We start from the raw sequence: 24970 nt of genomic DNA, 5'->3' as shown, positions 1-24970 counted from the left end.
GTGCTGGTTACAACCACCACACTGACATGGTACTCTAAACCGTCAACATCTATAACCAAGCCATCCAATTTTTTTTTGGCTTCGACACAATGACATAAATAATAAATTTTTCCTTCTTCATTATCTTCAGGTGCAATAACAGCAAAAACATGGCCTACAATGACAAATGTACAAAATGTGGTCATTAATTCAGAAAATACTTAGGTAAAAGTTATAAAGTTACATATTAAAATTACAAAGATATATAAATATATATATTACCAGGTTGCACTAGATCTAACAAGTGATCAAATTCAATAAATGAATCCATCTCTACCATTTTCAGTGCTTGTGGGGGATGATAGGTGTCAATTGAGTCCAAAACTCGTATATCCCATTTGTCCACCCATTCAGTTGACTCACAGTCATCCCAATTTTCCTCTGCACATGATGGACAATAGTGTGCCATTTTGTGTGTGTGGATACTCAAAGAACCTGCATCAGAGCTTCTAAAAGAGTGTAACTCACTAGATCCTATTAGTGTGCAACAATCCTGATATGGTGCAATGTTAGTATTATCTATCAACCAAAAAAATCTATGAGCCGTAAACTCAACTTCCTTACCTAGACCCATTGTAGCATTACACCATTGGATGATGGATTTTGCATCTATCAATATTTCTCCATCTTTGTACTTTAGTTCTTCATGAGCCAAGGCTCTTTTGATGCATGCACCTGCACCATCGTGCTCTCCCTTTCCATGACCAGCCTCAATAAAATTCTACATACATTGAATTCTACACAACCAGTGCATCCTACTCAACCAATAGAATATCTGTGCATTCTTGAATTGAGATGGGCAATTGTCTAACCAAATAATGTGCTGACAATATGTTATGCCCTTGTTAGCCAAAACTCTATAAAATAGTTGAAAACAACCATGTACGAACTCTGTAAAATGTGATCGATCATTGCTGATGTAAAAATGGTACTCCCTCAAAATCTTCCTGTCATCCTCTATACTTGTAGGTGGTTGAATGCATGAATGTTATGTGAACAAATATGGAAACCTATTAAGAAGTATAATACTTTTCTTACACCTCATTTTGTGGTTGTAGTGTGTAGTTCTCTGCAAAATCTACAACTAAAACAATGGTATCCAGTGGAAACATATCCTTGCACAACTTGAATTGCAAATCTAGCCATCGAGCTCTATGGGTATGCCTGGCATACTCATAAATAATATTTTCACAAAAAATCTTCATGAACTCATACACTAGAATCTTTTCAATGACTATATCACATCTTTTAACATGTTTCCCATCTTTTAGAGCATATGTCACTATCTTAAATTTTCTCTAATCTACTATTTCATTTCCAATTGCATGTGTACTATCCATATGTTGACAAGTTGATAAAAGTTTCAAAGAACCACAAAATAAGCATGTACCATCCAAGCATGATGTCTTGTAAAATTGTTGGCTGTCCCCTATTTCACATAAAATGTTGGATATGAATTCCCTTGAAGATCTTGGTGGCTCATTCATGTCACAATCCTACAAAACAACCTGAGAATGCAAAAACATGCATATATGCCTTAAAACATCAAAATAGTTAGAAAATTCAATATGTATCCTACAACAACAAGTTGTTCCTGTGTGATTTATTTGCACATAAAAAGGTTTACTCATCTCAAAAAATATTTGACTTATTCAAATTTGAGTCTAAAAAATGTTTCACATGTGGGTCACGATTTTGGCTACCAATCCTCCTTCTTACAACATCTCTTTGATTAGGGGAAACATGCATGTTATTTTTCAAAAAATCTTCAACCAATGATTTCAAAGCTTCACTAATTTCTTTATCCTTTCGTGGTAGTCTACCGCTAAATGTCCATAACTCATTTTTTGTTGGATCTTCCAATCTCTCACACCTTAGCATGGCTCTCCTTAGAGTAACTCTACCAATTTTTAATGTTTTACTTGTCTTTCTCATGAGTTGAGCTTTCTTCATTTGGCTACTTACTATTGTCAATGTAAGTACTCATCTTGTGATATTACTATCTTTGGTGCGTGATTTAGAACCCACTTTGTCATAGGCACTCATTAGATTCTTTACAATGCTTTTTTCATTTGAATCGTTCATCATTCTTAGCCCAAGAAACTTCATGATAGGCCTAAATTTCAAATTCCTCATCATTTCAACAAATAATTGGCATTGACCTGTAATATTTAATTCTTCAAAAAATAATCTCCTTATATGATTAACTTTTATTTGACAAGTACGCTTGTTAATCTTGTCAGGCATTGATTTCAAAATGTTAGTATCAATATCAACCAAATATTTTGGTCTTCTAAAATGAATTCTAAAAGGTATTATAATCTCTTCAATTCCCTCAACATTTTTAACATCAACATAAGGTTGAGTGTATTGCTTACCTTGAATCGAAGATGATGTGCCTTGGAAATAAGATGCAAAAGATGGAATATCACCTACTTGATGTGTTGATGTTGTGCCTTCAACATGACATGATGGAGTGTGTACATCATCGGCCCTACAAATCAGTTTCTCTTCAACATGAGAGGACAATATGACTCCAACATTAGAAGATGGTGTAGCAGATGATATGACTCCAACATTGGAAGATGGTGTAGCTTCACAATTCAATTGTCTTCTTAAGCATAACAGTCTCATTCGTTCTCTTTGTCTTTCCAATTCTTCCTCTTTGTTTCTTTGTACTAGTGGTTCTTGATCCTCTTTGAAAGTAAATTCTTCATTATCACTTTGCAATTTTCTTTGTTTCACGTAGTAATTTCACTTTATCTCTTTTAATTGCCAAATCTCTCTCCCTGTCTTCATTTGTTTGATTTTTTGGTTTCTTTCTTGGCATGATAGTGATTTCTACATTTAAAATTATTCAAACATTTAAATTACTTACAATACGTGTAAATTACAAATTATTCAAATACATATAAAAATTATAATTATTTGAATGAATACACAATATATATCAAACAACTTGTCAAATTTCTAACCATTTCAAAATAACATTTCATTCAAACATACAATTTTCAATGAATTCACTATATATTAAACAACATGTCAAATTATAATCAAATTTGTATCTATATATCAACAAACAATATTTAAAATGGATTGCACTAACCTTTTCTATACTAGGAGTATTCAAAAAGTCTTCAAATCGCATATCCAATGATTGAATTTGGTGTTTGCTAGCTTCAAAAAGTGTTGAAATAGTGTTTGCTATGTTGAAACTCATGATTTCTATTGAAATAATAGAGTGCACAATAGACCAAAAGCGAAGAATGGGTGAAATGGGCCTCAAAGTTGTTTTTTGACCATTTTTAGGTGATTTCACATAGCACGTACGCACTATAGTGCATACACTCTATGTCAAAACACATCACTCTCCATCCTCCCTACTCTCTATCCTCCCTACTCTCTCTCCCCTCTCCCATCCCCTACTCTCTCTCTCTCTCTCTCTCTCTCTCTCTCTCTCTCTCTCTCTTGCTCTCCCTCTCCCACTGCCTACTCTCTCTCCCTCTCTGACCCTCTCTCCTCTCCCATCCCCTACTATTTAGATCTCTCACACACACTCCCATCCTCCCTTTCCCACTACCTACTATCTCTCTCTCTATCCCCCATCCCCTTACTCTCTATCTCACTCTCTCCCATCCCCTACTCTCACTCTCTCTCCCATATCATTCTCTCTCTCTCTCTACCACCTCCTACTCTCTCTCACACTCTCTCCCATCCCCTACTATCTCTTACACACACTCCCATCCCCCCCTCTCTCTCCCTCTCCCACCACCTAGTCTCTCTCCCATCTGCTTCTCTCTCTCTCTCTCTCTCTCTCTCTCTCTCTCTCTCTCTCTCTCTCTCTCTCTCTCTCTCTCTCTCCCATCCCCTAAACTCTCTCTTTTATAGATACACATTCCCATACCCATCCCTCTCCTCTCCCATCCACTACTCTCTAGATCTCTCACACACACTCCCATCCCCCCTCTCTCTCCCCCTCTCTCACCACCTACTATCTCTCTCTTAGGTTCTCTCTCTCCCTCTCTACTCTCTCTCTCTCCCATCCCCTACTCTTACTCTCTCTCTCCCATCCCCAACTCTCTCTCACACTCTCTCCCAACCCCTACTCTTTCTCACACTCTCTTCCATCCCTTCACTCTGTCTCTCCCATCCCATACTCTCTCTCTACCACCCCCTACTCTCTCTCTCACTCTCTCCCATCCTTTCACTCCGTCTCTCCCATCCTGTACTCTCTCTCTGCCACCCCCTACTCTCTCTCTCACTCTCTCCCATCCTTTCACTCTATCTCTCCCATCTCATACTCTCTCTCTCTTTGCCACCCGTACTCTCTCTCACACTCTCACACTCTCTCCCATCCCCTACTCTCTCTTTCACAGACACAAACACACTCCCATCCCCCCTCTCTCTTCTTTACCATCCCCTACAATCTAGATGTATCACACACACTCCCATCCCCCTCTTTCTATCTCCCTCTCCCTACTCTCTCTCACACTCTCTCCCATCCCCTACTCTATCTCACACTCTCTCCCATTCTTTACTCTCACTCTCTCCCTCTCCCACTACCTACTCTCTATCCTCCATCCCCTACTCTCTCTCCCCTCTCCCATCCCCTTCTCTCTCTCTTTCATAGACACACAGACTCTCATCCCCCCACTCTCTTCTCTCCCATCCCCTACTCTCTAAATCTATCACACACACTCCCATCCCCCCTATCTCTCTCCCTCTCCCTCTCTTACTCCCTCTCCTACTACCTATTATCTCTCTCTCTCAAGTTCTCTCTCTTCCTCTCTACTCTCTCTCTCTCTCCCATCTCGTATGAGGTCTCTTTGCCACCACCTACTCTCTCTCACACTCTCACACTCTCTCTCATCCCTACTTTGTCTCTTTTACACATTCTCATTCCCCCCCCCTCTCTCTCTCTCTCACTCCCTCTCCCATCGCCTACTCTCTCTCCCCCATCCCCTACTCTCTCTCTTTCACAGACACACACACTCCCATCCCCCCTCTCTCCCCTCTCCCATCCCCTACTCTCTAGATTTGTCACACACACTCCCATCCCCCCTCTCTCTCCCTCTCCCACTCCCTCTTGCACTGCCTGCTATCTCTCCCTCTCAAGTACTCTCTCTCCCTTTCTACTTTCTCTCTCCCATCCCCTACTCTCACTCTCTCTCTCCCATTCCCTACTCTCTCTCACACTCTCTCCCATCCCCTAATCTCTCTCTCTCCCTCCCTCTCTCTCCCCCGTCCCATATGAGGTCTCTCTACCACCCCCTACTCTCTCAAACTCTCACACTCTCTCCCATCCTCTAATCTATCTCTCTTATACACATTCCCATTCTGCCTCTCTCTCTCTCTCTCTCTCTCTCTCTCTCTCTCTCTCTCTCTCTCTCTCTCTCTCTCTCTCCACTACCTACTCTCTCCCATCCCCTACTCTATCTCTCTTACACACTTATATTCTTCCTCTCTCTCCCTCCCACTCCCTCTCCCACCACCTACTATCTCTCTCTCTCTCTCACTCTCTCCCTCTCTCTCCCATCCCCTAATATCACTCTCTCTCTGCCACCCCTACTCTCTCTCACACTCTCACACTCTCTCCTATCACCTACTTTCTCTCTTACACACACTCCCATCCTCCCTCTATCTCCCTCTCCCACTCCCTCTACCATTGCCTACTCTCTTTCTCTCCCATCCCCTACTCTCTCTCTATCTCTCTCTCCTCGTTCTCATTCCCTACTCTCTCTCTTTCACACACAGACACCCATCCCCCCTCTCTCCTCTCCCATCCCTTACTTTTTCTCTGACTTGCTCTCCCTCTCCCACTCCCTCTCCCACTGCCTACTCTCTCTCTCTCTCTCTCTCACTCTCACTCTCTCCCTCTCTACTCTCTTTCTGCTACCCCCTACTCTCTCTCACATTTTCACTCTCTCCTATCCCCTACTCTCTCTCTCTTTCTCTCTTACACACATTTCCATCCCCACTCTCTCTCCCTCTCCCACTCCTTCTCCCATGCCTACTCTCTCTCCCATCCCCTACTCTCTCTCGAGCTACTATATCTCCCCCCTCTCCCATTCCCTACTCTCTCTCTTTCACACACATGCACTCCCTTCCTCCTCTCTCTCACTCTCCCTCTCCCACTCTATCTCCCACTGCCTAGTCTCTCTCTCCCCCATCCCCTACTCTCAATTTCTCTCTCCCACCCTATACTCTCTCTCACACTTCCTCTCTCTCCCATCCCCTACTTTCAATCTCTCTCCCCCATCCCATACTCTCTCTTTGCCACCCCTACTCTCTCTCACACTTCCTCTCTCCCATCTCATACTCTCTTTACCACCCCTACTCTCTCACACTTCCTCTCACTCCCATCTCATACTCTCTCTGCCATCCCTACTCTCTCACACTTCCTCTCTCCCATCCTGTACTCTCTCTGCCACCCCTACTCTTTCTCACTTCCTCTCTCTCACATCCCCTACTTTCTCTCTATCTCTTTCTCTCTCACACACAAACATAGCCATTCCCCTACCCCCCCCCCACTCTCTCTCACTCTTGCTTTGCAACTCTACACTATTTAGGTCTCAAAAGTGTGTGCGCCCTATGGCGCACACATGCTATTGAGAATTCAAATGCTTTCAATAGCACGTACGCGCTATAGCATGTGCACGCTATAGGGCACACATGCTATTGAAAGATTTGCATTAAAACCAAGCCTAAGGCTTGGTTTTGCCTTGGAGATCCAACCCAAAGATTTGGAGTTTATAAATAGGTCTGAGACATGTTTTCCAAAAAACATACAAAAAATGATTGATTTTTCTTGTGTGCTCTCCTTCAATATTCCTTGTGGTTGGGTATCAATAAGATCATGTTACATGACATTATAGGTCTCTGTGTTAGCTATCTAACCATAAAACTTATTTTTAATTTGAACTATTTCAAGCCTTTCATCTATAATTTCTTTTGAATGTATGTTCATTTTTTGCCAAAAACCACCATGTACTAATTGGGCTATAGATTTTAGCTCATTCATTGAATTTTGCAACTACTTAGTTTTTTAGAAACTAAACTCCATTCTACACACTTTGAAAAAAAATTTGATTTTAGATTAGTTTTCTATTATTTATAGGGGGAGCACATAGATATTTCACGTTTTTGGGATGTGTCTAGTTAAAAAATTCATTTTAAAAAAAAACACATTATAAAATTACTTGAAAAATCTAGGATAAACTACATAGTGTTAAGTAACTTTTGACTAGAGCGATTAAATAATTTCAAAAAAAAAAGTTAAAATTTTAGGGGGGTCACACTTTGTACTATGTTATGTTTTTTTGGAATAAACAGTACCACTTTTTGTGGCCCCATTTTTTGAAGACCTAAAACTAAACCATTTTTTAAAAAAATTAGTAGTTTAGAAACTAGATTCAAAGGACTATGACTTTTTTTTTTGTCATATCTTAAAATTTTGAGCGTAACTATCTTCAAATTCTTGTTGAAGTTTAGAAATTGCAGATATCAAGAAAAGGGTGTCCACTTATACCCCCCTTTTGGCACCACAACTTGGTGCACTTACCCGTACATATTTACACCAACAAAAGCCATTGAGAACTTAGACATTCAGACAATGTGTTATTTCTATGGGCCTTGGGGCTTATGTTGTGATACAATGACCTGTATAAGGTCTTTGTCAAGTGGGAGAATGTTGGGATATGGTGACTTAACCTTAGTATGTTTATTAGTTTTTTTATTATGCATTTTTTGGAAATATTCTAAATGTAACAAAAATTTCCACAAGGATAGACAAAATGAGGAATTGTCTATGATTTATCAAGTTGAACCTAAGAGTGAAAATGAGGTATGCAAAGATGGTCATTGGATTTAAGAAATGAAGGAAGAACTAGATCATACTATGAAGAATGACACATGCAAATTGGTTCCTAGACCTAAAGACAAGAATGTGAAGAAGAAAATCATAGAATTGTTAGAGAAAATGTAGAATTTTTCTTTGAGAGTAATAATGACTTGTATAATTATTGTCAAATTGTTGAGAAAAGAGGTGAATAGAGATTAGAACCAAGAGAAGAGATAAGAGTTGACATAGTTTGAACTTTTCAAATGCTTCATATTTCTCTTTAAGAAATGCAACCTACATGATTCTAGTGAAATCATCAACAAAAATCATAAAGTACCTTTCTCCATAAAATCCTCTTGTCCTTGTAGGGCCACTCAAATATGTATGAACAATCTCCAGCTTATTTGTGGTAGTAAACTTCTTGTAAGGAAATGATACCTTCTTATTCTTAGCCATGATACACTTTTTGAAACAACATTAGTAGGCTTCATGATCTTAGGTAAATCTCAAACTACAAAAGTACTACTATCCTTTATAATATTATCAAAATTTATATGACAAACATAACCAACTATTATCCACTTTTGCAACCAAACATGTCATCTCAGTAGGATTCAATTGAAACATATTACCTTTAGATCTTGTAGCTATTCCAATTAGATTGTCATCCTTATCTTTGATAATACAAGTCTTTTTTCTATGAATTAAAACTAATAATATTTATCCACCAATTGTCCAACACTTAACAAGATATGCTTCAAACCATCAACAAAGTAAACATCATCAGTTTTAATCTTTCCTTCAAGATTAATAGATCATATGTGATAATTGGCATGTGCACAATTGAGGATGGGTAGTACATAGTATCTTGATGATGTGGTCAAGAGCATAGATTAGTGTAGTATAGAACAAGTTATAGGTCAAATATCAATAAGGGAAGTGAACAAAAAAAAAGAGTATAACAAAAAAGAGTTAATTGCAAGTTGAGGAATTATCTTGGAATCAAAATAATTTCTTAAATTATTAGGGACAACATCCTAGATATTAACCCTAAGTTAGCATGAGCTAATTTTGTATTTAGCTAAACATGTGGAAGCATCAAGCCAAATGGATAGAATTTTTTAAAAGAGAAAGGTATAAGTAAGAAATCATTACTTGTGAAGTAATGTGATGATGATGCAAAGTATATGGTGTGTATGCAAACTATGTATATGACATATGAACTTTGGAGGCAATAATGAAGCAAGTGCTTTTATGAAATTGGATAGATGCGTAATCAATGCAAAGTTCAATTTGAAAAGATTTAAGGGATGCAAACAAGATTTTGAGTACCATTTGATCATGTGAAGAATGAAGAGGAAATTGAGAGTGACTTGATAGAAAAGGAAAGGAGAATTTGAAGCATTCATAGTGTGAAGTAAGAAAACCCTAGTTACATGAATTTTAGGTATTTTATGAAGTTTTTGAAGTATTTGAATCAATAAAAATGGAGAATCCTAATATGTTTGATGTAAGTGAGAGGTCGAGGTACATGTTTAAGAAACACTCATTCATATCTCAAGTAGATGATCTCCTTGAAGCATTTCCACAAGTTTTGGAAAATGTATTGTATGTAGAAGATAGCATATCATATATACATTATAAATTTGAGAGAATTGGAGACAATGACATTCATAAGGACTTAGACCTAGTTTGTGATGGAGACTTATCCTTGAAACAAGAGTTTGCACACCTGAAGGAGTTGAACATAGTGAAATATATGTTTCATATGAATTTTGACAATCACAAGTGGAGCAGAATCATTTTGAGTTTAATTCATGAAGGAATGTTCTAGGTTGGAGATATCCTTGTCATGATTGACAATGACATGATACATAAACTAATAGAATTGAGCAATGAAGGTAGAAATCCAGCTAATGAGAAGAATGTGAAGAAAATGGTAGAAACCAATCTAAATACTAAATTAGATGGAAGGAACATGAGGATTGACCTCATAAGTGAAACTAATGTAAGTGTAATAAGTAAGATAATTAGCTTTAAAATGAGCCACAGTTCAAGGTTGAACTTGGTACCTACTAGATTTATCCATGCAACATAACTTATGACAACAAAGAGAGAGAGGGAGCTAATATTTGTGAGATAGTAAGGTAGAAACTCTAAGATAACATAGAGAAATTGAAGATGACAAGGAGTTTGGTATTCAAATTTGAAGCACTATTGGCACACGTATTCTTCCAGGTAGTTAGGTAGTTCCCTGGTATGCCTAACAGAGAATGGGATAATAATCAGTACACCATGAACTTGGTGACTTACTACTATAGAAAGTAATTAGAGGAGATGATGGTAGCTAATATAAAAATAATAATGAAAAGTTTCTAAGCAGCAATGAAACAAAGATTCAGGATTCTGCCCTCACTAGTGGAAAAGTATAAAGATAATATATGTTTCATGGTTGAAATAGATGTAACTTGTATGGAGGCAGTTGAGTCATGAGTCAAATTCATAGACCCTATGGGTTATCAAATAAATGAAGATTTTATTGAAGTGTATGCAAAGGTCATACTCAAATCAAAGAAGGAAAAGGACAACCCTAGATGGGGAAACTATAAAGAAAAGATCAAAGAAGTATAGAGAAAACTCTATAGCAAGGATATTAACAAGAATGTGAAAAAGAAAATTGAGAGAAATCCAGTATGAAAAGACAAGAATATGAAGAAGAAAAGGGTATAGCCTTGGAGATGAAGGCTAGTAGAAAAACTAAAGTATTTATTGACACACCCCTAGTAGTAGTAGGACATTCTAAGGGAGTTACTATAACAGAGTCATCTTCATAGATACATGGTGTACCTTATGTTGCAATTTCTCAAATGCAACCTACCCCAATTCAAAGGCACAAAAATGATGAAGAAGTGCAGATAGTTGAGGAGAAATCTATCACTTCTCCAAGAACAAGGAAGTATGAGAGACTTACCAAGGTTAAATTTGAACCTACAGAGTCCCCTATTAGAAAGAGAGTCAAGAAGAAAGCAATTGGACTAGGAAAGAGAAGCAAATCTCTTAAAGTTGTTGAATCAAAATCTGATAAATCAAAGGATGAAAAAGAAATTGAGGACAAACCTACAAAGAAGGTAGTGGGAAAAGCAAGGACCCCAGCTGGAAAGAAGCCTTGGAAGCCAAAGATAGAGAATCTAAATATGCAAATCATTAATGATGATAATTTTGTTTAGTTGAATAAATATTATAGTATGTACAACAACATTGATAGAATCCAATTGGAAAATGCAATGATAAGGAACATGGTTCTAAGGAACAAAAGATTTGAAGATATATAGAAGAGTATTCCATGAGATTTGTACAATAGATTGGTCAATAGAAGTAGAAATGTTATAGGAGAAAACAAGACAATTAGAGAAAACTTGATAAAGAAAATTTGTGAAGTTAATAGTGAGGGTGACATGAATGAAATGATGAATGGTATTAAGCCCTTTTTGAGAAACAAAAGAAGATAAATTCTTTTGATGGGAGGAAACTAAGAAGAAGTTAATAAGAAGATAGAGAAAGAAATTTTTTACATAACCTCTATGCCTAAGGTCACAAAGCAAAGCACAAAGTTAGGGTGAGTAATCCTTACGTATGTTGAGAAGAGTGTACTAGTAGCTACTACAATAGGAGTAAAGGATACTTAGAAGATAGATCTATCTTTGCACATATCTATTAGGACTAACACCATAAAAGTTGGTGTCACAAAGGTGACATTTAATATTGTAGAAGATACTTTCAAGGATCTTGGGCCAAACATTGTTGGCAATATTATTGATTACTCCAATTCTGATGAAGAAGAGGAGAAAAGAAAGAGTGGAGTAGAAGAGAAGAAGAAAAAGGAAAGTGTAAAAAAAATAAAGCAGTGGAAAGAAGAAGAAAAGGAAAGGAAAGAAGTGAAAGAGAAGAAAAGGAAAGAAGTGGAAGAGAAGAAATAGAAAGAAGAGGAAGAGAAGAAAAATAAAGAAGAGGAAAAGAAGAGGAAGAAATGAAAAGAAAGGAGGAAGAAAAAGGAAGAAGAAATAGAGAAAATAATGAAGTAGAAGAGGAGAAGAGAAATATGGTAAAAGGAAGAAAAGAAGAAAAGAAAAGAAGGGAAGAAAAGGAGGTAGAGGGGAAAATGAAACACAATTGGAAAGTTGTGATGCAAGAAACTGCATTCCAACCACTACTCAAACATGTCAACATAGAGGTTGACAAAGTAATATTTCGGCATGAGGTAGATGAATTATTTGTCACACCTATGACAAGAAAATTACCATTGATCCCCATACTCCCGGCAATTTCAGATGGTGATGATAATCAAAAGGGACTCATATCTTCTTTGAGTAAGCTATTGGAAAAGAACAAGATAGTAAAATCATACTGTAAAGAATTTTGGGAGAAATCTTAGACAAAATGCAAAATGCAATGACATCCAAGGTGTAAGAACCTAATTTGAAAAAAAAGGAAAAGGATATAGTGAAGCTATTTGATGAATAATACACCACATTATCAGACATTGCATTGGTATAGGCATCGACAATGCATGATGCACAATTGTTTGATATAGTTTGCACAAATGTGTGCAACAATTTGCAAACATTAGATGTTTGTTAGAATGAATTGAGAAATTATCTCATAGAAGGAAATAAGTTGTATGGAAAATGCATTATGTCCTATAATTACTTGAAATAAATTGATAGTAAGATCTTAGTTTGGATGGGTGAGCTTCAAATACTCACTAATAGATTTTTGCAACCATATATGAATATTGAAGACATTGAAAATGAGTTACAAAAAGTTCATGATGTCATCAAGATCAATGAACTAGAAAATATATGGTAGTCAAATGATTCTCTATACTTAGAGAATATTTATCCTTGAAGATTAGTATGCTAAAAAGGTAGTTATAAGAATGTCTTACTACTAAGAGATATTATGAGAAATTTGCATATATTGATTTGAATGTAGTAGAAGCGGCATCCTATGCGCTGTGTGCACTATTGAGTACTACAAAGGTATTGAGAGACACATGGAAGAAAAAAATGGAGAGGTTAAACATTTATTCTATAGATTGTATCTCTAGAATATAAAGATAGGCTACTAGAGGTAACCCAAATTTTGACATGTAAATAAGAATCGACACATTTGTCATTGATGTCAAAGGGGGAGAAGTATACAAGAAAATTGTATAGAATAAATGTAAAAGGAAGTGACAGTTATATATTAAGGGGGGTAGTATTATTAGGAGATATAAGGAAAATATGGTTATATGTGTAATGATTCACAAATTTTGTAATTCTAAAATTTTGTAAAGGCCAAATTTTGAGGAAATTCCAAAGTAACATTTTGGGACTTAGCCAATTTTCCCATATGTTGTGATCAATGTCAAAGGGGGAGATTGTTGAAAATTAGACTAATTAGGTTGGGTAAAGGGTTTTCATTTATGGCAACATATATCTCTAAAGAGATGACAAATTGTACAGTTAAAGATTCTATGTTTGGGAAAGAAAAATTGTCTATGTGTTAGACAGTGTTACTGGTAGTACAGAGATAGTTTTTGATGATGTAAAGTTCATAGTGATAATTGAAATGTAATTAGTTGAGGATAGGTAGTATAGAATGTCTTGATGATGTATTCAAGAGTACAAATTAGTGTGGGTAGTATGGAACAATTTATAGGTCAAATGCAAGTAAGGGCAGTGAATAGAACAAAGCAAAGTATAATGGCAAAGAGTTAATTGCGGGTGGAGGAATTATTTTGGGAAAAAAAATAATTTCTTAACTTATTAGCAATGAAATCCTATATGTTAACCCTAAAATAGCATGGGCTAATTTTTATTTAGCTAAATATGTGGAAGCATCAATATGATAGGATAAAGTTTTGTAAAAGAGAAAGGTATAAGCAAGAAATCATTACTTGTGAAGTAATGTAATGATGATCCAAAGTATATGATATGTATGTAAACTATCTATATGAAATATAAACTTATATGAAGGACTTATGATGCAAATTTCAATGTAAGATTAGAGATATGTGAAGTACAATAGTCAACATCAAAGAGGATATTGTATCTATCTCATTTTGTTTAAGGCACTGAATTGTATAATTGCATGTTAGGGCAGTAGGCTCTCTTGCATACATATGTAATTGTATAACCAACTCCTAACATGGTTGAGGCTTTCAACAAGGCCTAGTCCTCTAACAAGGACTGAGACACTATATGTCCTTCATAGACTCCTAACATGGTCAATATCCTTAACATGATTCTTTTGTTTAATGGATCATTTTGTGGGTACCATCCCCACCAAGGTTTTCCCTTGGCCAGGGTTTCCCTAGCTAACAAAATATGGTGTTATGAGTTCACTTTGTGTATGGATTTATTTATTGTTCAACATTATTAGTTTACTTTCATATGCATGTTGTAAAGTAATTAATAATATCTTATGGTGGGCAATAGTTTATAGAATATTGATTCAACCTCCCTAGTATTATATGTTTCTAACAATTATGGAACACTACTTAGTTTTGTATCTTTTAGGATTGGCATTAGTTGGTCACACACTAAAAAACTCTTAGATTCTCCCCCATTTAATGTTACTCCTCATTGCCATAAGAGATCTTAATCTCTCCCCTATACATCAATCTCTCTACCATCAGAGGACATTCTCCCCCATACATAATTGGGATATCCTTTTCCATGCACACTTCTACTCTCCCACATTCATACTTGGGATATTTTTTCATGCATACTTCTCTTTATATGTTTATCCCCTTCAATGTAGCATATAACCCCCTAGGTTCTCCCTTCCCTTCATTTAACCTCTTAGATTTTTCTCTTTATACCAAAATAGGTACGTCTCAAACTTCATACCTAATTTTAGGGGTCTAAGACCTATTTTGGGATCTTAGACATTCTAAGCACCAATTTCCAAGGGTGCAATGGGCATCTAATGGGCCAATTAGGGCTATAGTGTGCCCCTAATTGGACACTATTTTGGGCCCCCTGTATGGATACCTTCAAGGTATTAATTCCTAGGTAGGTTTCCCTATGAGATTTATTCAATTCTAAGCTCTATATAAACCCATCCATTTCATCTCATCATCAACTGTTCAAGAATTCATCTGCTCAAGCTCTCAAGTTCTCAAGTGTTCTTTAAGAATTCAATGTGATTAAACTATCTCTCCATTCAAGATTAGTGATTCAGGAATTCAAGCTATTGAAGGAGTTTATGCTATATCTTCTATTTCACTTTCAACATTCAAGATGTCATCATACATTCAAGATCCTTTGTTGCATCTTCTACATCCATCCTTTCAAGATCTACATTCATTCATAAGGAATCTTTCAAGCACATTTCTACATGAGGATTTTGGTTTCACTCTCATTTCCTTTCTAGGTTTTTTGAAGTTGAGTCAAAGCTATTGTATTTACATATTTGATTACATTCCAAATTCAAGAGCACATTCATAGATTTACATAGCCTCATGGTAGATCTATCACTACTTTGTGCTACCATTCTATTTCTATTTCAATTCAATATTGAATCCTAAACTAGGGTTTGACTCAGGAAAACCCCTCCCAACAAAAAATAAACAAATCATTTATTTTGAAAGTTTCAAATTTTGGATTGACAAACAAATTGTGAATTTGGATACCCTTTTCATATTTCTTTGGAACTGTGAAATTAGAATCAACATTGCACTAATTCTATCAAAGTTGATTAGGCTACCCCTAATGCATCAATAGTGATCAAGTTGCCCCTAATCATCCAATTTTCCCCTTTTTGAGTTTTGTGTATCTCACTTTTTTTAGCTTAGATCCTAGATTATAGTTGTTTTGACATTGTTTGATAGCCTATTTTTAGGTTTGAATTTTACAAGGTATATCATTTTCCCCTTTTCTATTTTAATACTCTTTATCATCTTATCATATCTTTATATCTTAGTTCTATATTGTATATCTTCTTGATTAAATCCTCTTAAGGTCGAGGTGAGAGGGAAATAAACTCGAGTCATTTATCCCTTTTGTATTAGGGCTTGTATTGATTCTTTCTTTTGTATCAATCAAACCTAATTAAATGGGTGGATCTTGGTCTTCCCCTTTATCATGTGTTATAGTAGATTGCTTCCATTTCTCCCCTACACAACATCATATAGAAGAATACATATGGAAATATATAGAAATCACTTGGGAGAAACTCTTGCAAGAGGATTCTTCTTAACAATATAATGCTAGAATGAAGCACCCTTCCATTAAGAAGCATTTTTTTTTAAATCTTTTTAAAATCACATTGACCCATCATGTGACTCACTTTAAATAACCTTTGACATTTGAAGGGAATCCCTTCTTAGTCCAAGGCTTCAATCTAGTGACCCTTAGAATGCACTAGTTTAATCTATGCAAGAAGCCCCTTCGAAATATCCATATCAACTAGAATTTTAGCAAAAGTGGAATGAAAAATATTTGAAAATTTTGTATCTACCATTAGAAAGTCCCCAAGAGCCTCATCCATGGCCTGTAACATATATTCATGCCATAGATGAAGGGGAAAGTTGGGAGGTCTAACCCAAACAAGAACCTTATTAAACATTTCAAAAGAGGGGTCAAAGTTAGGATGTCACAGTTTAACCATGAGCATAGGATAATCTTCCTAACTAAAATAATGAACAATAAAAGTAGAATTTTTTCCTCAAAATTCTCAAAATTGGAAAGAAAAATGCCTTTTTCCATAGGGAAAATTTCAACATTGCCAAAAAATAATAGGCTCCCAATGATAAGAGATCCGCTCATGAAGTTTAAGAAGACTCGACTAGAAACCTCTAAACTTACAAATTATAGCAAGGGAAAAGTAGTCTAAAGAAGTAGTATCAATATCTTTCTCTATCTCCCATCCAAGGTGAGGGAAATAGAAATTGAAGAAAGAAAGAGATCCTTAGGTTTTAAAGACACTAAACCACCAGGGATCCTCGAAGAGGAGAGAAGGAAAGCATAAATGTTCTTAGCACAAGGCATTGTAGGATCCCTCAATGTCAGAAGACATAAAAGTAAACTCCCTCACAAATACATATAGAACAGAACTAGCTTCAAGAGCATGCACCAAGAAAGGAGAATAAATAGAAGGTTGAATGGGAATATTGTCTAGAGGATCCATGCATGCTACTACAAGAGAAGACATTGCCATAGGGCCCTTAGTAGTCTCAAAAAATGAAGGTGAAATAATGGCATACGCCATTATTACAACCTTTCCAAGGGAAAGGGGGCCACCATCAAACCATTGAGATGGGTTAGGAAAAATCTTAGACACAGAAGATGCAATAGGATGCATTATAGCGAAAAACTATCATTTTTGTGGGTATGTTATCTATTCTCATGCATATGGATTCTCAATGTTTATTTGCATGAAATCTATTATGAGTTATTTAGACACTTTCATTTTTTTGGTTGCAAGTTTCCTTACAAGTGCTATCAGTTCTATGGTTATATTGTTTTAATCCTAGGTTGATTTATGGGAATTCATGAAATAAAATGCAAGATATGAGGGATTTTTTTACATTTGGTGGTTGTTGATTCATGAGGTTTAGTAGATCAAATTTTATGAGAAATTCTTTTGTCAAGGATTTTTTTGATCTATTTCATTTAAATGAGGATCTTAAATGGGAGCTTGTGGAAATGACCTTTTGGGTAAAAATAGACCACACCATTGGATTTGGGTTGCTCTTTCAATGAATTAGATATAACCTTTTCCCATGTTTGGTGAAGTTGAAATCTGATGTCATTTTTACAAGTGGTATAATTGTCATTAAACAAAAATTCAAGTATGCAGGTTGGAAAAAATATATATGAGGGAGGGCACAAGGGCCGCCATCCCCCCAACTACCCATTACTATGTTGTCACATAGGTTGTACAATTCATAGTACTCTATGGACACTTCATAATACCATGTGGATCCTATTGTATATGAGCAATGTTAGTATGCTAATAGAAACCAAATTTAAATAAAGCTTCTACAAACTAAACAAAATTCATAAACTTCAAGATAGACTAAGATGAGCTCTCAATTGAGAATATGAGCCATTAATGGGCTCTCTCAATGAGAAGCTCTCTTGTTGAGTAGCTTTGTCTAAATAGATAGGATGTATGTTCAAGCTTTATGCTTCAAAAAGGGCTTCAAATGGAGTTGGAATTTGGGTGTGAGTGTATGGTTTTGATGTAAAATGGCTTCTTAAATGGCATTATGACTTTACTTCATGGATTGTGTTGTTTTGAAAAGGGGAAGGATCCAATTTATAGGCAAGAGGCTTGAGGGATTGAGGGCTAAGATGCAAGGATGGGAAAAAGCTCATGGAGGGCTTAGATTGCATGAGAGGAGAGCACATGGATTGTGCTTCCTTACAGCCAATCAGGGAGTGACACATGTCATAGGGTGAGAGGATGGAGGAAAGGAGAAGGATGAGTCAACAAAGGAGGCTCAAGGGATAAAATCTTCATAAAGACCCTCATAATGGCTTGTAAGAGCAATAAAAGGGCTTGGAAGAGTCATTTATGGCCTAGTGGGCTTCATAAAGTTTTATGGTTGAGATATTTTGAAGGAGATGAGAGGAATTTCGACTTGGGCTTGATTAGGAAGGTTTTAAGTTTGCTTAGGATTGTGCAAATGATTAGAGGATGGATTAGGATGGTTTAGGATTAGCTTAGGGATAGGCAAGTGGATGGCATTTAATGAGGGTGGGTGAAGGAGGAGATATTTGTTAACTTTGGCTTGGGTTAGTAAGTCTTAACCCATGTTTAGAGAATGTGACAAGGTTAGGAGGGGATTAGGATTAGGTTTAAAGACATCTTCTAGAAGAGTCTAGACTTTGGATGAGGATAAAGACTTTCTAGAATAGTCTAGAACTTCCTAGGATGAGGATGAAGACTTTCTAGAAGAGTCTAGAACTTCTTAGGATGAGGATAAATTAGATTTTTAGGAAATAAATAAAGTTTTATTTATTTCAAGGGTTTGGGTTGAGGAGATATTTATTAAAACTTTTTTAATAAACATGAGGATTAATATTTAATCTTAATTAAATATTTTGAGTTGGGATTAGGGGTAGGAAATGATGGGATTAGCCTTTAATCAAAATTAAAGAAGGATTAGAAAATTTTGGAAGAGGTTAGTGGTCTTAAGGAAATTGGCCAAGTTTTGGGCAAAAAATAAATTTTTTATTTATTTTGGGTTTTTTGGTCAATTTATTAATTAAATAATTAATAAATAAGAAAATAATGTTTAAATAAGATTTAAACATTTTTGGGAGGGATTCCTTGATCAAATATTTTTAATTAAGATAAAGGGATTTAATAGCATTAAAATAAATTAATTAATTAATTAATAAATGATGATGTCATCAGGAATTTTTCAAAAAATAAAAATACTTTATTTTCTAAAGGTTTTTAGGTGTCTACATTTTGCCCCTCTTTGATGTGATGACGCAAGTGGCATGGCATCAAAGATAAGAAAATAAGATGCCCAAGGCTAGAGCAAAAGAAGAGAGAATGGACTGCAAGATGCCCCCTCAAGAAGGTGTCGAGGAGAGAAAGTGAGGCTCGACAACTTCTTGAAAAGTACAAGAATCTGAGATGAGCAAGAAGACTCAGATTGGCTTAAGAGAAGAGGTTTAGTTAGCTCAAACTCTCACTACGGGAGAATGATAAAGGGAGAATCAGAGGCACAAGAGGAAGCAAGCTTAAGATCTCAGGGATTGTAGAGGATGAAGGAGCGAAGCGCTATAAAAAGGAATCCAAGATAGGGAGAAGGATGAGGGGATTATAAAGCTAGTGCAACAAGATTTTAAAGAGTCAGATTGGCGAAAGATGGGTTTCGGAGATCCCTAGGACTAGGATTGTGGATCTTGAAAGATGAGGCTTGGTGGATTGATTTGGATTGGTGGATCCCTAAAACTAGGATTGTGGATCCCTAAAGCTAAAGGTGAGGAGTGATTCAAAGAGATACTAATGCATAAGCTAGGGTAGGAGAGATGGATGTTGGATATGGATGGGGGATAATGGAGATGAAGGAAAACCATTGAAGCTTTTTGAGTGGGGGGATACTTCAAAGAGAAGTACCACCATGTAGTTGAGCACTAGATTTTCTATAGGACTGTTGGTTAATTGCCAAGGTTACCAGGAACATCAAGGCTATGTCACCAACCATTTAGAGGACTGACTGACTGACTCAAAACAAAAACAAAAGGATTGCCCCAGCATCACACATGAAACTCAGAGGAAACAGTGTGGAACCGACACTAGGTAACCCACAAGCAAAAAAGAAACAAATGAAAGACTTGATCAAAACCATACGCTCAGAGTTCCCCATTCGTAGCATACCATGATATGGAAGATCGTGGCAACCTTAAGGAGGGAACAAGGAGATTTCTTGGAAAAGATACTTCAAGATCCAAAACCAAAAGATTCCAAATCAAAGAAAGTGAAAATCCAAAAGAGAACCATTTGCCAACAAGATGGGTAGGACGAGGTACTAACGGACCAAGATCAGACATGAGGAAAGCTATATCCTGCAAGGATCTATCAGAGAGCACCGAAGCTAATGGATCTGGATGAGTGATGCATCTGGCAAGCAGAACTAAGAAGGATAACACTTTGGTGATAGGAGATCTAGCTAAAGGATGCATTGGAATAGCTAACCAAGGGTTGTGCGATGTGTGCAAGATGCTAATCAAGGAGGAACTAACACGAAAGAAAGAAAGATACAATAGTACTAAGCTAAAGAGGATGTATAAGCTAACAGACCAAAATATTTACAAGCGGGCTAATCAAGATATAGTACAAGCTAATGGACCAATGATAGGTATGATACAGATGGATAAAAAGCTCAGGATGAGAGGATAGCGGGATGGTTCAATTTGGTGCAAGAGGCAGAAGCTAAGGATGAGGTGATAACGAAAGATATGGATTTGACAAGATGCATCCAATGATGATGATGGAGACAATGCTAAGGTTGGTGGTAGCTGAACGGATAGATGGCGCTAGAGTGAATGGCTAATGAGAGGATGACATTAGATTTGCATGAGGATAGCCTAGAGCGGGATACTAATGACAAGGGAGGATGGACAAGACAAGATCTCCAAGGAATACAATGCCCCCAGTCAAAAGATGACATGTGGAAGGAGGTCTTACGATGGATTTGATAGGATTCAAGCTAGGATGGAAAAGAGGAAGGCGCTAGGGAGATGGATGATAGCTACGATGATTGGCTGAAGCTGTAGAAGATCAGTGGATGGTGTGAGATGGAAGCTGGAGCATGGAGGATAGGTGTATAGAATGGAAGATGGAGTTGGATGTCAAGATGCAACCAAAAGCATGAGGATGATAGGCTAAGCTGGGTATGGTTGGATTACGCATGATGCTTGTTTGCCAAGTTTTCATCATGGTACTTGTCCAAGGTGCTTGAATTGCCAAGTTTTCACCAGTGGACGCTTTATTTTTCTTTATTATTATTTTTTGACTTTTTGACTTTGGACTTAGCTGGAATGATTTTGGCTTTCTTCAGCTATTTTTGGCTTTTTTGGGATTTTTCATTGGTTGTTGGAATGTTTAATTTTGTTGCTAGCTGTTGGTACACCGAATGTGTGATTTATGCAATAGATCGGATTAGATGGGATTGATGGTAGGAGATGGAGGGATGAAAAGGCTGGAAAGGAGCATGAGATGGAGATGCTTTTAGGATCAACATTGGCACATGTTGGAATGGGTGTGAAAAGAGTAGATGGGGAATAGATGGTAGACAGGGGCTTGATGGAGGATTTGTGGAAGCGCGCTTGGGGATATAGGCACCCAAGATGGAGTTAGGATATGGGGGACATGAGTCACTAGATGGAGGATTAGCAATGGTGGATGCCATTATGCATTGGGTTTCAAATTTTTTCTTTGGGATCCACATGGTTTTGGATTTTCTTTTCATAGGCTTTTGCATTGTTTTGCATTCTTTGATTGGATTTTGCCTTTTTGGAGTATGTTTTTTAGAATAGACATATGATTGCCTAGGATGTGGATTTTTAGCTTTATGCATTTTGAAGTTGGCATTCACATTGTTGTGGTAAGCTTTGGGAAGATGGTTATGAGAAGCTTTACAAGATGGAGAGGATATGTAGGAGCTTATAGTGGGAGGATGATGGATGATAGGTAGAGAGATGTGCCTTTGTTGATCCTGAATAGGAATGAAAGGAGTGGGATTTTTATGCTGGATGATAGGAGGATGGCTGATGGTAGATTTTGGTACATAGGATATGGTAGGTTGTTTTCGGTTGCAAAGATGGTGGAGGGGAGATGACATAAGATTTCTTGAAGGAATGATGGGAGGATGGCATGGTGGGCCTGGAGATAGGCTTGGTTTGGGGATGGCGTGTACCAACACTTTTAGATGGTGAGCCTTTGGATACATATCCAAGAACATGAAATCCTGGATTCTTTTGTGCAATAATAGGCTTTATGATTCCTTGCTCTTGTGGTCCTAAACCTTGACCTTGATAATGCCATCGATTGAGAATTTGAACGAGCTGAGGAAACTTTTTGCTTGTAGAAAATGGTAGAAGTTCTTTATTAGATGTACTACAATGGGGAGATATTGTTCTTAATTCTTTTGTGGAGAGGGGGCCACCATGAATGAATGTAAGTAAACCAAGAGGGTAGATTATAGATGGTGGAATAGCTTGGATAGGTGGTAAGATGGAAGCATGGAGCAGAGGAGATGGTAGGATAGGATCTTGATTTAGCTGATGGGATGAAAAGATATCTTGCAGTAGAGGAGGTATGACTTGAGGTTTTGGAGATGGAGGGGATGGTGACTGCAATATGGATGGAAGACATGGTATGATGATATCTTCATTTATGCTTTGGGGGATGTCAACATGCTTTTGGGTAAGATCTTGATAGGATTGGATTGGAGTAGATGGTGCGATAGGAGGTGAAGGGATGGATTCTTCAAAGGCAGTGGATGGATAGATGGAAGATTCAGTAGTGGAGATGGATGAGTAGAAGATGGATGCATAAGGGTCATTACGGGAGATATCGGAAATACTTGGAGGTAATGTGGATAGGATTTGGAGAAATTTGACAGGTGGTGGGATTTTGATGCTTGCAAGAAGTGGAAGGATTTTAAGCAATTTGATGGATGGTATGGGGATGATAGCTTTGGGAGATGGAGGTGATATTATAGATGGGAAAGCTTCATCACTGACTACTTCACATGGTTGGATTAGATGACATGGCTTATCAATTGTTGGAGGTGGCTTTTCTTGTATTTCCTCTAGGAGATTCTTAGGAGACTCATCTGTCAGAGGTGGAGGTGGTGGACTGATAGGAATAGCTGGTGTGATGGGGGTGGAAGATTGGAAGCTTGGTTGATTGGGTGATGGAGGAGAAGCTGGGATATGAGATGGCATGACTAGATAGTTTGGAAGAATTCTTGAATTTTGGGGGATGGTTGGCGAAATGTTTCTAAGGCTTTCAATATACCCGTCATAGTCAACAAGATTTTCATCATCATTGGAATAGGAGGTGGAAGGAGCAAGGACAATACGACCGAACACATCATGATAGGTTTGGGATTTCATGTTTTGATGATGAGTCGGATGGGGATGGGGTCTTACATATGGATGAAAATGAAAGCTCATGGTTGGATTTGGATTAAGCGTAGATTTTGGATTGGCTGATGAAGGATTTCCTAGGGAGAGTCAAAGCTGTATGACAGACCTAAGGAGGATTGGCTGGAGATTTTTGGCTTTCCTATGGATGGAAGACTTCAAGGGCATGTTGTCAAAAAGTGAGAGTTTTGCTTTCCTATGCACTGGATTGATGGAGATTGTGTCAACTTAAGGATAGACTAATGATCCTATGGGCATGACATGAGATTGACCACTTGTGGATCCCAACCTTTAGCTCAAGGTGATAAGGGATAACAAGTGACAAAGCTAGATTACCCTAGACAAACCTCTTTCAAAGGGATAACCTTGGTGAGGCTGGTGGATTGGTCGGATTGATTGGATAGCAAATTCTAGCAGAATGACAACAACTCTCTAAAGGCTTGGGTGTGATTTTGGATTGGGTTGCTAGCTGACTGGGGGGGATGATTTGGAGAGACTTTGGATTTGGGATTGTTCTAAAGCAAGGAACTAGATAGATTCGGTTGCAGCGGGGGAGCTTGGATGATTTTCTGATGAGGCAGTGACTACGCTAAGTATGCCTTGAGCTGGGAGATTTTTGCTTTTTTGGGATTTTGACCAAAGTTGGAAAACATTCATTCAAAAGCTATGAACAAACAAGCAAACAAAATTTTGGAGCAAGCACGTCAAACACACCAACATCCTAGGAAGCTTTCTACAAGGATAAATTTTTTTATAGCTAGGGAGTCCTCGATATAGGCAAGGTACATGAGACTCAAATCCGTAGATGAAACCAAAAAGATGTCACACAGCTGAGAGGAGCGGTAACCCACTTCTCCTCTTTAACTTCTCAAGGGTATAAAGTTCCTTGAGGCTTAGCCTGAGTGAAAAAATTTTGATCCCAAGAGAGGTTTCTTTGGATTCACCTCTCGATCTTTATACTCTGTCGGAACGCTGGAGTTGAGGTCGTCCCAAGGGGTGATGAAATCCCCAAGCAGGCCTGCTAAAAAGTGGAAAACAAGACCACATACATGATCTTGGTTTTAACAGACGCGCATTCATTCCAATTGATGATTTAGATTTTGTAAGCTATGATTGAAGACACTTGTGATTATGGCATACAATGTTGATTCCAATTTGATAGCGTTGTTAGCATAATAGAAGTTGAGAGATCGTCAACATAAGAAATGCGAGCATCATTGAAAATGCATCAAAACCATGCGATGTTCATTGATTGTTAGGCATTCAAGATTAAGTGTGAGTTTTTTTTAAGCCTAAAACAAAGATATGTGAAACTCGATTTGTCAAGCGCGTGCCCAGAGGCCCACCATGTCAAGAATTGTTCAATTTTTATGCCCAAATGAAGTGTTAGCGAGACTAATGCGCATTCAAAGAATTTTCTAACTTA

This window comes from Cupressus sempervirens, chromosome 7 (genome assembly GCF_028749045.1).
Source record: "Cupressus sempervirens isolate cs-2001-9-10 chromosome 7, ASM2874904v1, whole genome shotgun sequence".
Lineage (NCBI taxonomy): Eukaryota > Viridiplantae > Streptophyta > Pinopsida > Cupressales > Cupressaceae > Cupressus > Cupressus sempervirens.
Note: the sequence above shows the minus strand (reverse complement) of the source record.